Source organism: Sus scrofa, chromosome 6 (assembly GCF_054392235.1).
Source record: "Sus scrofa isolate SSC_HxYL_T2T_F1_AM1 chromosome 6, Sscrofa_HxYL_maternal_Yorkshire_Landrace_v2.0, whole genome shotgun sequence".
NCBI classification, from domain to species: Eukaryota; Metazoa; Chordata; class Mammalia; order Artiodactyla; family Suidae; genus Sus; species Sus scrofa.
In genome coordinates, this window is record NC_139388.1 from 160,743,267 (window position 1) to 160,759,637 (window position 16,371).

General features: G+C 40.6%; 1 long non-coding RNA gene across 12 annotated transcripts in view; it reads left to right on the forward strand.

Annotated features, from left to right (window-relative positions):
• LOC102158676 (uncharacterized) overlaps positions 1-16,371 on the forward strand; it is a 434,799-nt gene that overhangs the window by 399,991 nt on the left and 18,437 nt on the right. For 11 of the 12 annotated variants that reach the window (XR_014808246.1, XR_014808244.1, XR_014808249.1 and 8 more), the window contains one exon: positions 484-734. This is a non-coding gene — a long non-coding RNA (uncharacterized LOC102158676). Of the gene's footprint in view, positions 1-483; positions 735-12,402; positions 12,608-14,388; positions 14,538-16,371 lie in introns of those variants that run through there. The other variant, XR_014808243.1, reaches the window with a different exon arrangement.

Here is a 16,371-nt window from a genome sequence, read left to right on the forward strand (position 1 = left end):
GTATCAGACACAGTCCTTATGCTTTATGCGTGTTATTTTGTTTATTCTTTTAGACTAAAACTCTAAAAGGAAGGTTAAAATTGAATGCATGTTGGAGAAAATTAAGTTGAGAAATGTAAAATGACTTGATGACTCAGAATCCATTGAACCAGATTACCACCTAGTTACATTCCATTCAACAAACATCTATTGGGTGTCTTCCCTGTGCAAGATACGTCTAATGCGAAGAAATTGAAAGATTTTAGAAAGTTATAAAGTGATAACAAAGTATCCAGTAATTGTTTACTGTTCATCTCAAACAGTGCTGTAAAGCTGGTTATCATCCTCTCCACTTCACAGAAGAGGAATGTAAGCTCAGAGAGTTTAAGTGGCTTGCCCAAAGCCATATATTTGGCATGTTGCTGAACCAAGGCTGGCTTTCTGACTTTTAATCTTGTCCTCCCTGCTCTATCTTTATGTTAGGGATATTTTTTTTTTTTCTAGAGAAGAAACATGATGTACCAGCAAAACTTTAGTCTGCAAAGGATCATGAGCCAATAAGCTGCAATTGTTGCTTTGAAAAGGCAGAAGCAAAAGAAGAGTTGATGGAGATACCAGGCATGAAAGGGTCGTAAGTTCTGGGCTTTCCAATAATAAGCTATTCTCCTCCAGATGATTTTAATAATCTCCAGCACATGTGTTCTAACCCCTTGATGCTGTACAATATGTGTAACTAAATAAAAGATCTCTCCAGATTCAGAGATTTACTGTTTGTGATGGGAAAAGGCCAACCAGATGACATCATTTATATTCCAAATATGAGCTGCTGCCAAGGCTGGTGATGTTAAGCTGGAGAAATTGATCCTTAGTGTTATTCTATGAAAGAAAAAAGAAAAAGGTCTTGGCCTAGATAGTGTAATTTTTAAAAATTTATGTGAATTTGAAGATGAGTTTAATAAACTTCTATTTTATCTAGAATTGCTTATGTGCAATGCATGGGCTGTTTAGGTACACAATTACTTCCATATATAAAGTTAGCAGATTAGAGGATAAGAGTTACCATTTTGCTGTTGTTGTTGTTGAATGGATAATCGGTGGTGGTGGGGATTGACCTGAGGCCTGTCTGCCCCAGCAGAACACGCATCAGGGCTGTGCTCACTTGTTCAAAAGCAAAGGTGCCCACTTTGTAAGTGGAGTGTGACAGTCTCTGCTCCCATTCTTCAACCTCTTCCTTTCTAATGGAACCATGTTTTCTTTTCATATATCCACATCCTCCACTACTATGGAATGCAGAGAAGTTGACACCATTCCCAGTTTCAAAGGTAGATCTTGATTAATCTAGACCAACAAACACATGGCATTCCCCCCATGACCAGGGATTCAGGAGTGACTTGTGAGTGTAATCAGACAAAGGAAAGGACTTAGATTCCATACTTGAGGAAAAGGATTTTCCTTTTCTCTCCTGAGAGATTATAACAAATAGGAATAGATCCCAACTTGCTGTTGGCATCTGTTTTATAATTTCAAGAGGGAGTCAAGTTTAGAATAAGGCCGCCACTGGGGATGGCTGATTGAAAACCAAAGTCCTCAACTATATCTTTGAGCCTCTGATTGTGCTGTGCTTTTGCTATCCTTAAACTTTTATGTAAATATTGCTTTCCCTTATTATTTAAGCCAGCTTGCATTTCTGTTGCTTTTACCTGAAATCGTCCTGGTTGGAAGAGGTGACAAAATTTGATTTCTGAGATCCCATCAGCACTTTTTTTTTGGGGGGGGGGCATACTCTCATGGCATTTTTGAAGACAGAGAGTTTTGAGTCTGTGTTGAATGGCTTTGTGTGCTGTCTCCACACACAGAGTGACTTTCTAAAATAAGGAGTACTCATAATACTCCCTGGCATCTTGATCTTTACTCCTTCCAGCCTCGTCTCAGCCATACTCATCAGCCCCGCTACCACCTTTCAGTTACTCGGACGTGTTCTCCTTTCTCTCACCTCCAGCCTTGCTCATGCTCTTCCACTGACTCTAGCAAACTCCTTGACAGCCTCCTTCCCCATACTTCCCCTCTATCAAGTCTTGACCTGGGCATCATTTCCCCCGGGAAGCCTTCCCTTTGTTGGTCTTCCTAATACTACCCTAACATCCTATTCATCCCTATCAGAGCACTTTCCACTTTATATGGAAATGACCCATCATCTCACTTGGACTGTGGATCCAGTGAGGTCAGGAAACATCTGTTCTGTTTACAGTTTTGTCCCCAGGGCTTAACACATAGTTGGTACTACATAAAATATTTGTTGAAAGAATGATGAATTAATTACTTAAAGCTTTTCAAACATGCCACATTACCCAGTGCCCAAGTGACTTAATATGGCCTTCAATGATCTGGCCCTGACTTCCTGTCCAGTCCCCTCTTCTCTTACTCACCAGAAATTTCCTATTTAAAGTGCACTGACTTACACATCCTCTGCTGTTTCATGTCTCAGTGCCCACGAGGAGCATCTTGCTACTTCCTGAAACTACCCATTGTTTTGCAGCTCGTCTTCCTTAAGTGGGGAGAGTTCTGTAAAATAGTAAAATGAATGAAAACAATGAAAACAAACAAAAAAACACTTCACCAAAAAAAAAAAAAAGAAAAAAGAAAAAAAAAACCAATCCCCCCAAAATCCTGGGTTTGAATTCTGCTCAGTGACTTTGGGCAGTGTGCTTATTGCTCATTCACAATGTGGGGGTATACTTGGACCCAGCAGGGCCGTTGTGAGGTTAAATGGATGAGAACTCACCTGGCACAATACTGTTTGCACCAAGTTCTTGAATGACTCTGTTCGCTGAGTCATTGTTGAACTCTGGCTTCAGAATCAACCAGCAATTCGATTCTAAACTATTTGAAAAAGTAAAATCAGAGAATAAAAATTGACCATGAATTTGGACTTCAAGAAAAGAAAATGTTTGGGAAGGAACAAAGTGGCCTTGCGGAGTCTCTATTATTCCCTAAAGTCTGGAGAGTTTTGGGCTAGTGGGAGTATTGCTTGGGGTCAGTGGGAATACTGTTTGGGAAGTTAATTTGGTTTGGCTAAAATGGTCCCTTCATTACGGCCGAACCTGCAATTTCCAGGAAGTTTCAGAGTTTCCACAGTTGCAGTAACAATTGCAGAGCCCACAGGGCAGTCCTCCAAAGCTAGATGAGAGCCCTATGGCAGGTGTTTAGTGGTGCTTTTCAGATGCTGCTGGGCAGGAGCTAAAGTGCTGGAGAGAAGCCCATTAAAATCTTTTCTAACTAGGAGGGAACCATGCTCTCTGAGTACATAGAATGAGCTGGACTGACTGTCCTTAAAACTTCTTCCCTTATGACTGGGTTCTAATCCTTGAACCAGCTCCTGATTTCTGATTCCTGGCTTCAGCTCTGTGGCCTCTGTGGTTTGGGGCACGTTACCTTTCCAGCCACTTTTCCTAAACAACTTTTAGAGGGGGAGAGGAAGGAAGGAGAAGCTCCTAGAAAGGGGTACAGAAATTAGATGCTCCATCTAACCTGGACTTTCCTTTCACTTAAATGTCTTCCCTGTTGAGTGATAGGGAAAGTGTGTGCTTTGGAACCAGAGAGCTAGTTTTGAACATTGGCTCACCTACCCATTGGCTATAGGATTTGAGGCATGCTATTTAACCTCTTTGAGCTTTAGCTTTCTCATCTACACAGAGGGGGTAACTTCTGCCTGTAGAGTTTTTGCAGTAATGAAATGGGACCATGGATGCAACACATCCAGCAAAATGGAGAGTGCTTAGTAGATGTTCAACAAAGGTGATTTTACTGCTAATCTTTCATTGTTACAAAAAATATATTTCCTATAAATTGACTTCAGTCACCTCAGAGTAGGGCTGGAAGGGGCAGTTCTCTTTCAACCCAATTTACAAGCCCTCAAGAGAGAAGCGATATAATCCAGAAAATGTCAGGTTCATTTTCACTTTACATTTTAAGCTCTCTGAAAACTTTATCTATCATGAGGGTGGGCCAACACAACACCTAGAATGTCAAAACCTAGATCCATATTCCTCCTTGTGGATGGGATGGAATGAAGGGTGGGACCAGCTCTCCATGGAGAGAGGATTAAAGGGAGCTCTCATAGAGGTAAGGATTAAACGGGAAGAGAGAAGGAGAACTAAAGGTGGACATAGGAGTAAGGATGCTCTGAGACTCAGTTTCCTCATTTGCAAAATAAAAAAGGTGAATGAGATTGATATTTCCTAACTGTGAATGCCAAGTCGTCCACCTTTTCTTCCTGGACTCTAGGGAGAGGGAAGATAAAAGGAAGGATAGAGAAGGGAGAAACTGGGTGTCCTGTGCTAAGGACAGGAGTGGACAAGATAAAGGCAGTGATAGTTTGTGTCTTTGGTCCATGTACTCTGGCAAATGTCTAAAATCCAGCATTTTTCCTGTTTTAAAGGACAAACAAATAGGGAGGCTTCCAAGGAAGATGTACTCAGCTAAGCAAACATTTGCTGAACAACTGCAAGCAGCTATTGTACTAAGTCTTGGGGATGTAGAGGTGACTAGAATGTGGTCCACGACTCCAGTGACTCCAGTAGTCCAGTAGGAGAGATAGGCTATGTTCATCCTTTCAATACATTGTGATGAGTGCTGTGATGGGGGAAATCCAGGGCTGTGGAGTTCGAAGAAGCAGCTTCAGATGTCAGGGAGGACATCCTCAAGGAGTCTTGAAGGATGACTAGGAGGTAGCCCTGTAAGGAGAGGTGAAGGACAGGGTCTCTGCTCAGAGTGATAACTCTAGTTACCCTGGGATATTTCTCTGAATCACTCCTAGGGCAGAAACATGGAAATCATTCCAAATCATTGGCTTGGGATGGTTTATTTTGGACGTGCTGAATCACTGAGTACATATTTTTCCAGGATTTGTGAGGAGATGGATTTCCATGTGTGCTGTGCTTCAGCATGTCTCCTTGGGGTGTTTATTTACTGTGCTTTATTCCATAGCCCAGCAGGGTGTCACAGCTGGAGGCAGCTGGTGGTAAATAAATAGCTTCCATTACCCAATCCCAACACCATCCTCCATCCTGCTTCAAAAACATGGTCTCAGCCTATGGATTCCTTCACCCTCAAATCCATTGCTCTGTAAAAGCCCCATGGAGTTGTAGGAACATTTCCTTTTGCAAATAAAATTGAAAGATAAAGCAAAGGACAAGTTAGAGAACTTAGACTCTAGGAGGGCAGGCGTTCTTAGCAAAACCCAATCACATAGATTTCTTGATAGGAAAACAAAGACCCAAACAAACAAATCAAACCTCTCATTTTGTGGTCTGCTGTGAGGGTGATGGGGAGGGGGTTGAATTAAACATGGTTTGGTTGAGACTCTTCTATGTGTCTTTGCTTTAACGTATTTCATCTCGTTTGGTGAATCTGTGTTAGGTTTGTCAAACTAATATTGATTGAATGCAGAGCAAATGGGAGGAAGGAAGGAGGGCCCTAGAAGCATCTGCTTTCTGCTTGTCAGAGGGTTGGTGTATACATTCTGATACAGATGCATAATTAACATGACGTTATTGTATCAAATACAGTGATGCATAGAGGAAAGAGCTGTTCATCAGTCAACAGCCAAACACTCTCACCCCAATTCTTTAATATATCAAACACACAGGCTTTCAGTTATGTCCAAGTTCAACCTGAGCTCTCCTCCCTGTGCTGTGTGGGAAAGGGGGTCTAGTGGTACACAGGAAGGGGAGAGGACAATTTAGACACTTATTGGAGGAGAGGAATGCAAGCTTTGTATTCCTGAATTAGCAAACTCTGAGAAGCCTCTAAAAAGTGAGGCTAAAAACATGCATTTACAAGTGGACATGGTATTTATCCATTCAGATATTTAACATTTAGACAGCCAAGTACTTGTCCCAGGGAGGAAAACATTGAATATTTATAATTTCTTGTTTTTTTCATTTAATATGAACTTTAGCAAGTACATGATAAAGTAAAATATGGAATTCTTAGATCTTTGCCTTGATAATATTACTTAAAACATTCTTTTACTAGGCAGGTATTTTTCTTGAAGTTAAGCTTGATTAGTCTTGGTGAAGTAACAGATCAAGGAGAAGACCAAACCACTGCTATAAAAACAGAAGACCAAACCACTACCATAAAAACAGACTCCGAAACACACAAGCATCCAGCTACCAATCCTACTGGCACTTGAGCAACCAGAAGGAATCCAGGATTTTTTGTTTTGTTTTGTTTTGTTTTTTTTAGGGCCACACTCATGGCATATGGAGGTTCCCAGGCTAGGGGTCCAATTGAAGCTGTTGCTGCCGGTCTCTGCCAGAGCCACAGCAACATCAGACCTGAGCCGCGACTGCCACCTACACCACAGCTCATGGCAACACCAGATCCCTAACCCACTGAGCGAGGCCAGGGATCAAACCCAAAACCTCATGGTTTCTAGTCGGATTCATTTCTGCTGTGCCACGAAGGGAACTCTGGAATCCAGGATTTAAAAAAAACGGAAGACTTGGAGAAATAAATGCATTACATCCCCAACAGTTTGGAGTATGGTCTTCCTTAAGAGCCTTTCCAGTTATCTTGATAAACTGAGCATCACATGAGTTCTCTAGGAGAACAGTGGAGAGCACAAGTAAAGAGAAATCACGGTAAAGGAGAAATGTGTGTTCTGTCTTTTGGGAGCAATTCTTCTTGACATAATCCCATCAGTTGTTTTTTGCTTGTTTATTTGTTTGTTTTAACTACAGACAGTTTTTGGCGTCTATGAAGCCTCCATGTTACTGAGTACTGAACTGAATATTTCAAGGTGCTCTAGAAACTGAAACCAGAAAAGATTTTCCACAGAAATTTGGATGTATATCCAAAAGCTTCCAAAAAGCAAATGGTTAATATATAGTGAAAAGCAAATTGCACACCTCATCTTCTCTAAAAATATTCAATTACCATCTTTCTCCAGGCAATTTTTTAGATAAAATTTATCAGGAAGGGCAAGAAGCTTGAAATCCAGGCATATGCACAGAAAGATGCTGTTTCATAACATTGAGAAAGTTGTGTTTTTTAAAATATTTCTATGTGTCATCATTAATTGCATTAAATATAGACCCTATTTAAGGCAAACCAAGCCTAGATAATCAAGTGGTTAGGACCATTTTGAGGGTTTATTTGATCGCTTTTGTTTTGTTTTTTGGTGTCAACAAATTTTCATTTAACTTATGGAAGATGGTTATCGAGGGGTCCTAAGCACAGGTAAGTATGTTAAAAGCCAATAAAATAATTTTTTATGTGACTCTACCTTTCTTTATAAATTCACTAGCTTGTCGTAATGCCATGCCATAGAGGTGCTTATGCATAATCTTATCACTTGGTATTTTAAAATCTATTGACATATGTAGATGGTGTAAAAGAGCATTTATTAAATGTTAGCTCTCCCCTGTCCTAGCTTTTTTTTTTCCTTTCCTGACCATGGAGATAGAGTAGAGGAGGAATCTGTCAAGATAGACAGAGGGTGAGATTAATGCATAACTTGAGAGATGTTTTCTTCATTCAGGCCAAAGGGATCAGACTTTATCTGCTTTGCAACTGTAAAGGCTTTGAGGTTGTAGAATGTCACGTGACTCACAGTCATAAAAGCTCATCTAGGCTTTTTATTTCCCTCCAAGCTCTACTAGCACGACAAGAATCCTCATAAATCCACCCAACAAAACACCCCCGTGTGGCAATCCACTGACTCCTTTTCTCCCATATACCTCTTCTTGCCACAGCTGAGTGGCTTCACCACCACCTTGCATGTTTAACCTAGCCTTTCCATCAGAAAAAGGTCAGCCACTCTGACCCTATTTCCTCATCCATAAAGTGGAAATAATCATTCCTACCTCTGGGGAGAAGAGGTCCTGTGAGGATTAAATCAGACAGTAAAGTAGTGTTTAGAGATCCTGATACTGATCAAGTTTTCAATATGGTAATTCATGCCTTCTTTATCTCCTTGAAAGTCAATATTCAATGCTGTCTGTTTCAGGGGTTATTTGAAGTGCCCTAATTAAGTGTATATGGTGACTACAAGTTAGCCTTTCTAATAGTTCTACAATGACTATCTCATTTCTGAAGACTGTGTTTTTTATCTCATTCTTACTGGGTCACTTTGCTGTACAGAAGAAATTTGCAGAACATTGTAAATCAATTATAATAAAAAAGTAAATTAAAAAGAACTCACCGTTCTCAAGAAATTTGGGGTCCTTCTCTTTTTCCAGTCTTGACCAATTTGGTGCTTTCTACCCAGTTGTTCAGAATGATCCTCAGGCTTCTATAGCTTTCCCTGTCCAGCCATAGCTTCTGCCAGCAATGAGTTGCTGTCTAGACTCATTCACTAACATCACAGGTAACCTCTTAGGTAACACAGTTGAGAGTTGGGCTCTCCTTGAGATCTAGAGAAGATTGGTTCTAGGAGTTCGCATCGTGGTGCAGCAATTAATGAACCTGACTAGTATCCATGAGGATGTGGGTTCAATCCCTGGCCTTGCTCAGTGAGTTAAGGCTCTTGCATTGCCATGAGCTGTGGTGTAGATCGCAGACATGGCTCAGATCCTGCATTGCTGTGGCTGTGGTGTAGGCTGGCAGCTACAGCTCCGATTAGACTGCTAGCCTGGGAATCTCCATGTGCCATGGGTAGGGCCCTAAAGAAGATGATTGATTGGTTCCAGTTCTTACTTCCTTTCATTTCTCAAGATGCCTGTGACTTTCAGGGGACTCAGGCGATGGTGGCAATCTTCACCTCTATTTTTTCTCTTATGAATCACTTCACTCTTTTCCATCTACTTTCTCTGTTCTGTACCCTGTTGCTCCTCTGCCTTGCTTTCTATGAAAATTGGCTCAAACCTTGCGATTGTGGGATATTTACTGAAGATTAGCAGAGAGGTCTAAGAAGGAATTTACATTGCAGCACTGAAAACAACTTTAAATTTAAGCATGAGGCTTTTGGTAGATTAGATCATTATTCAACAAATATCTGCTTTCTCTTGCTAGCCCCTCCTCCATTGGAGTTTACCTCTTGACTCCATTGAGAATTGGCTTGGTCATGCAACTTGGATCAACCAACAGAGGTAACTCAAACAGAGGCTTGAAATGGGCTTGTGAGAAGGGATCTGGCTCTTGTAATTCTGCTATTGCCAAGAGAAAAATGTGTACCAGGTACATCACAGGTCCCAGAACAATGAAGGCCATGTGTCATGGACCTGAAGCAAGCACACTGTCTGGAGCCCAGCCAGCCTAGAGCTTCAGCTCACAAAAGTGTGAGCAAGAAATATCTTCTTATTGTTTTGCGTTTGGGGATTACTTGTTATAAAGCAATATTTAACTGATACAAAGTCTCATTGTTGTTAGATGTCTTATGGCAACCTTGGCAACCAGGAGTTTCCACTGTTCTCATTCTGTACAGTGGCCTCGTCTTGTGCCATTTCATTAACTTTTCTCTCCATTTTCCTTCCTTTTCACTAATCTTCTCTTTTTCCTATACCCCCAAACTCCTATTAATTTTGGATGTAGTGTTCATTATTTCGCTCTTTTCATGCCTTTGCTTCTGCTTCTGCACCGCCTAGAATGGTACTTTTTCATTTCAAGCTGCTTTAAACTATTTTAATAAATAAAGAGTTTCCCTTGGAGGAATTCTTACTCTGCCTGTTAAAATGACATTACTTTTTCATCTCTCATCTCCAATCCCCATCTCAGATCTCAGATTCACATGTGGTTGCACCTTGCAGAATTTCAACAATGATGCCAGGGGCAGGCCAAGTTTGGGTGGCATGGCCTTGCTTAGATCACGGTGTTTGCTCGGTATTCATACTGACCTGGACTTTTAAGCTAGCCTGATCCACACTAAATACCACCTGTCTTTGAAAAATGTTCTGAAATCTCTTACTTTGGCCTCATTCTCCTATCCCTTCCAGCATCTCTCAAGCTCCTATCATTTGGCCCTGTCTTCTAGTCTTCCCTCCTCTGCCACTGGTTTTGAAGTGGTGTGTATTCACCTGATCTTTCCTATTCCACGTTCCTTCTGTGTAACTGCTGCTCCTTCCTCTTCTCAAGTTTAATGACAAAGACTCTCATACACCAGAACAGTGCCCTCGTTTCCCTGATTGGAGGGTTTTGACATGTGTCTAATCATGGTTTCTCCATCCATGTAGGGATGGGGGAAATGTCACCCACCGTTCCAGCCAAGCTTGACATTGTTTCTTGCCAGTGCTGCATACAGAATATCTTTCCTTCTGTTGCTTGGTCAACCTTCTGGCTGCTACCTTCTCCTACCTGGTTTCTAAGACAACCTCTGTCCTGTTCCTCTTGATTCTCAAAGTTCCTCAAAACTGTGCTTTTTCTGCTGACCCTGCCTGTCCTCATGACTTGAATACTGGTCCCTTCTACTGAGTTACAGTTACTGCTGTTTGCGCCATGTTCCTGCTGAAGTGTGCCATTTCTTATGCTCAGTGCTTATCTGCTATTGTGATGTCAGGTAGCAGGACTACAGGGGTTCTCTTTGATCTTCTCTTAGGTGCTCTTGACATTCAAGGGTCACTAGATCCCTGGATCAGAGTCAGAGTCACTAGATATCCAAAACACTAGAAGGATTATGGTGTCCCTCCCACATATGCAAATCAAAATAAAATCAAATAAAGCCATAAAACATAAAAATGATAGACAGGCTGAAATTAAAATCAGCTCCTCCTTCATTTATGGATTAGCACATCTTGCATAAGTTTATCAAAGCAGAACTCTTCTTATATTGCTTCATTTTAAATTATTCATTCATTAATTGATGCATATAATTATAAAGTAACTCTTTTTGAGGCATAAGTGCAGTTGGCTGCTATTAGAAAATAATTCATCACGGATTAAGTCTCTCTCAGCCCTCCCCCTTGCCCATGCTACCTGTGTTATCCATGATACAAGCTTGCTATAGATGTCCTCTTTCCATGCCCTACAGAAAGACGAATGTTCTGCCCTGCTACTTAGAATGGCCTTCCTCTGCTGCCTCCCCTCTTGGGGGGAGGAAAACCTAGTTGGTATTTGTGAGTGGCTAATTAACGTACACTTTCTTCAATATGGAGATCTCCATTTTCTTTTTCCCTCCCATCCACAACCAAATTCACTTGATACCTCTATACTGCAAAAATTCTGGCGTTTGTGGGAGAGGGGAGGTTATAGACATGAGGTCTTCCCGAGGCCCTTAAAGAGCCAAGGATCAGCATGTGGCCAGCTGGGGTGGTGGGTTGTGGAGAAGAGGTGCCACTGTGGGACCTGTGCCTGCCAGAGGAGACAGGAGTTCACACAACCTCTCACCTGTGTGCAGGACTCTATACAGCTTTCATGTTATTTTCTAAATCCATCCTTATCACAGCCAATTTGACACTATCCTAACACCATCCTCATTTTACAATGAGGATACAATTAAATTTACAATTTACAATTAAATCCCAGAGAGCTCAAGTGACTCACCAAGTTAGCCAGATGGTAGAGAAAACTTAATCAACTGGATGGTTTTTGTCAAAGTCTGGTCTGTATTTGAGATCTAGTTTCATCTCATAAAACTGAAAAAAAAAAAAAAGAATTGCTTTCTCCTTGAATTGATTTAAGTTACTTGCACAAATTTATATTTCTTCTCCATCTTCTTCCAGACAAGATTTAAGCAAACACACACACATCCTCACACATATCCCAACTGAATATGTGGGAACTGCATTTTTGAAAGATTTTTGAACCCTAAACCTCAAATGATTTGTTTAGTTTTTGGTCAACAAACAAGAGTGCTTGTATTTCCTTCACTAAGTTTTCGGGATGGTTGGCTTTTGCAGGGGGGTGAGTAATGTCTCGTAACCCAAATACACTCATGTTGTGCACTTAGACCCAGCCAGAGGAAGCCGAGGCCCAGCAAGGCTGCCAGATGTTTACACTGCTGTTTCATGGAAAGCTAAGCTTTTATTTTTGTTTGCTTATTTGTTGAGCTGTGGAAGGGAAGTTTGAACAAGACCCATTCCAGTGCAATGAAGGGCAGAATGTTAAGTGGTGCTGATCTCTATGTGGTGATGGTCTTGCTGTTTGATAGCCGGGAAATCAGAAGTCCTTTGAGGACAAAGAGGCCAGGACCCTATTCCATCTCTGTCATCTGGAGCCGTGTGTTGTTGGGAAAGTCACAGTCTTTAGGGAATATGGATTTGCAGCTAAGAACATAGGCCCTGGAATTAGTTCTGGCCTTAAGTCATAGTTCTCCCTTGAACAAGTTGCATCCTATGTCTGGGCCTCAATTTCCCCACTTGCAAATGAGTATCATATTTTACTGGGTTCTTTTTTGTTGTTGTTTAAAGAAGTTAATGACATAACCTAGTTAAAGCTTAGCAGAGCACGTGACACCTTCCTGAAGCTCGGTTCCTTCCTTTACAGGTGAGATAGAGGACACTTCTGGCTCAGATATTCTTGGGGTCCACGGTGATACCAGGATTGCTCTGGTTTACCTGCTTTCAGAGCCAGCCACCCCTTTCTTGGTCTCTGGATATTTCTCAAGTGTTTCCTTGTCCTCTCTTGCTGCCATGACAACCCAGGCCCTGACTTGAGAAGACCTTTCTGCATGTGAATAAACATGTTGATGGTATGTATCTTGGACCAGGAGTTGTGGCCTGTGTCACCAAGGAAGAATTTCCACTGAGTCACAAAATTAGCTGCTAGCATTTAGGCACCGGAGGTCAGAAATGCAAGGGTGTATGTTTTGGAGACATTTTTCTGCCTTCTTTTGGTCTTTGCTTGAGCTGAACTTCACTGAAAATGTCCTTTCCATCTGCTCTTCACTCCATCCTTCTGTCATAGTGACAGTGTAGAGCAGAAGAGAAAGTGGTGCTTCATAGGCAGACACACCAGGATTCATCCTGTATCTGCTACTGTCTCCCAGGGGGATCTTGGGCATATATTTAAATATACTGATCTCTTTGAGGCAGTGTGTGTGATGGTTAGAGCATGGACCAGAATGCCTGATTCCAAATCTCAACTGCTTGTGACCTCTGTGACCTTGAACATGTTACTGACCTCACTCACTCTCATATCCAGAGACCAGGAAAGGGGTGGCTGGCTGTGAAAGCAGGTAACCCATACTTAGGATGGGAGTAACAGTAGCACCTCTTCCATTGCTTGTTGCAAGGATTAAATAAGATATATTAATAATTAATAAAAGTCCATGTCTTGGCTATTGTGAATAGTGCTGCAATGAACATGCGAGTGCCTGTGTCTTTTTTAAGGAGAGTTTTGTCCAGATATATGCCCAAGAGTATGGGATTGCCGGGTCATATGGTAGTTCTATGTATAATTTTCTAAGGTACCTCCATACTGTTCTCCATAATGGTTGTACCAGTTTACATTCCCACCAAGAATGCAGAAGGGTTCCCTTTTCTCCACACCCCCTTCAGCATTTGTTATTTGTGGACTTATTAATGATGGCCATTCTGACTGGTGTGAGGTGGTATCTCATGGTAGTTTTGATTTGCATTTCTATAATAATCAGGGGTGTTGAGCATTGTTTCAAGTAATTGTTGGCCATCTGTATATCTTCCTTGGAGAAATGTCTATTCAGGTCCTTTGCCCATCTTTCAATTGGGTTGTTGGCTTTTTTGCTGTTGAGCTGTATAAGTTGTTTGTATATTTTAGAGATTAATCCCTTGTCAGTTGCATCATTTGAAACTATTTTCTCCCATTCTGTAAGTTGTATTTTTGTTTTCTTTTTGGTTTCCTTTGCTGTGTAAAAGCTTGTCAGTTAGATTAGGTCCCATTGATTTATTTTTGCTCTTATTTCCATTGCTTTGTGAGACTGACCTGAGAAAACATTTGTAAGGTAGATGTCAGAGAATGTTTTGCCCATGTTCTCTTCCAAGTGTTTGATGGTGTCTTGTCTTACATGTAAGTCTTTAAGCCATTTTGAGTTTATTTTTGTGCATTGTGTGAGGGTGTGTTCTAGTTTCATTGATTTGCATGCAGCTGTCCAGGTTTCCCAGCAATACTTACTGAAAAGACTCTTTTTCCCATTTTATGCTCTTGCCTTCTTTGTCAAAGATTAACTGACCTAAGTTGTCTGGGTTTATTTTTGGGTTCTCTGTTCTGTTCCATTGGTCTGTATGTCTGTTTTGGTACCAGTACCACACTGTCTTGATGGCTGTGGCTTTGTAATGGTGCCTGAAGTCTGGGAGAGTTATGCTTCCTGCTTGGTTTTTGTTCTTCAGTATTGCTTTGGCAATTCTGGGTCTTTTGTGGTTCCATCTAAATTTTTGGATTGTTTGTTCTAGTTCTGTGAAACATGTCCTGGGTAATTTGATAGGGATTGCATTGAATCTGTAGATTACTTTGGGTAGTACGGCCATTTTTACAATATTAATTTTTCCAACCCAGGAGCATCAACCCAAATGTCCACTGATAGATGATTGGATCAGGAACATGTGGTATATATACACAATGGAATACTACTCAGCCATAAAAAGAACAAAATAATGCCATTTGCAGCAACATGGATGGAACTAGAGACTCTCATTCTGAGTGAAGTAAGTCAGAAAGAGAAAGATAAATACCATATGATATCACTTATATCTGGAATCTAATATATGGCACAAAGGAATCTTTCCACAGAAAAGAAAATCATGGATTTGGAGAACAGACTTGTGGTTGCCAACAGAGAAGGGGAGGGACTGGGAGCTTGGGGTAAATAGATGGAGAATGTTGCCTTCAGGATGGATTAGTACTGGGATCCTACTGTGTAGCTCTGGGAACTCTGTCTAGTCAATTATGATGAAACATGTACTATGAGAAAAAAGAATGTACACATGTGTGTGTAACTGGGTCACCATGCTGTGCAGTAGAAAAAATATATATATAAATAAAAATAAATAAAATGAATTACATTGCAAAAAAATAATAGTTAATAAAATTAACAGTAAATATATTAAATACACATTTAATGTGTACATATATATATACAAATATAGATATATTTATATTTGTCTTATTTATTATATGTACATTTAGATAAATATATACATACATATACCACTTAGAACCATGATCAGTGCATAGTTAATGCTAAGAGTCTGTTATCACTATAATCATCATCAATTAAATGCTTTACCTATGAAGTGGGTGATGATAAACCTATTTCATAGAGTTGTTTTAAGATAAAGTATTTCCTTTCCTTCATTCATGCTACCAGTCCAGCTCAAATTTCCCTTTCTCTCTCTCTCTTTCTTTCCTTCTTTCTTTCTTTCCTCCTTTCTTCCTTTCTTTCATCTGTAGTGTCTGTGATTTTTTTTTCAAAAAGAATGGAATGTGGAGAACAACAGTTTAGAGAAATGTATAAAATGTTTTCAGCTGGTTGAAAACAAAGCTTGTTAAGAACTGCTTTCACTACAATGTGAATGTGCTCCTTTCAAGAGTAGGAAAAAAATATACTTAAATTTAAAATCCTATGTACAATCTCTTAGGCAGTTCTACTAAATGCAGAGCTGTGAAAAAAACAATGTAGGCAATATTTTTGCACTTAACAGTATTTGTTGATGGAAAATTTGTTAGACAAGTCTGGTTTCCTTTGTTTTCAACCATGATTTAATAAAATAGTTACATATCTTCGTGCTTTGGGAGCTAATCTATCATTATTTTCTGATTCTTCCAGCTCACTTCCCTTACCTCTTTTTCCATCTTTGTATCCCTGGCTGTGATATCTAATAAAAGTTAAATTGATGCTGTTTTAAAGGATAATCAGAATCATAATACTTTATTTTAAAATTCAAAGCTTAGATCAAGTCTATGTTTGCCCCTCCAGAAGCTCCCAGGGCAACTCTGTCTCCTCTTTCTGGAGAGAAAAGCTAAAAAGAAGCACAGTTTGCTCTTGATTAATTATCAAAACTGAAAAGTGTCCACAAAAATCCCTTTTCCCCTTGAGCGGGCAGCTGGATAAGATTTCCCAGGCTCCCTTACTTTAGGTGTGACCGAGTCTCTGCTTTCTCTCCAAGGGACTGTAAGCCCAGTAGTGGCTCCACCTCCAGGCCTGGCCCACATCAGCCTCCCACATTTGCTTCTCCCAGCTCCTTCTCTCTTCCAGCCCACTGAGATGTCGACACCTAGGGTCACCTTGGAAGCTACACAGTAAATATTTCAAGCCTTGATCAGTATGGCGGAGAGTTGGCCCAGCCGACATGCACTCAGGACTGTTAAGTGAGCAGGAAATACATTTCGATTGTGTTAAGCCACTGAAATTTTGTCTCTTTGTTACCACAGCTTAGCCTAACACAATGTTAGGTACATAAACAAATCAAATTTTTGGTCTGGAAAAATATGACCACTAAAGGGAAGGGTAACGGAAACTAACATTCCTTTGGGGCTCAG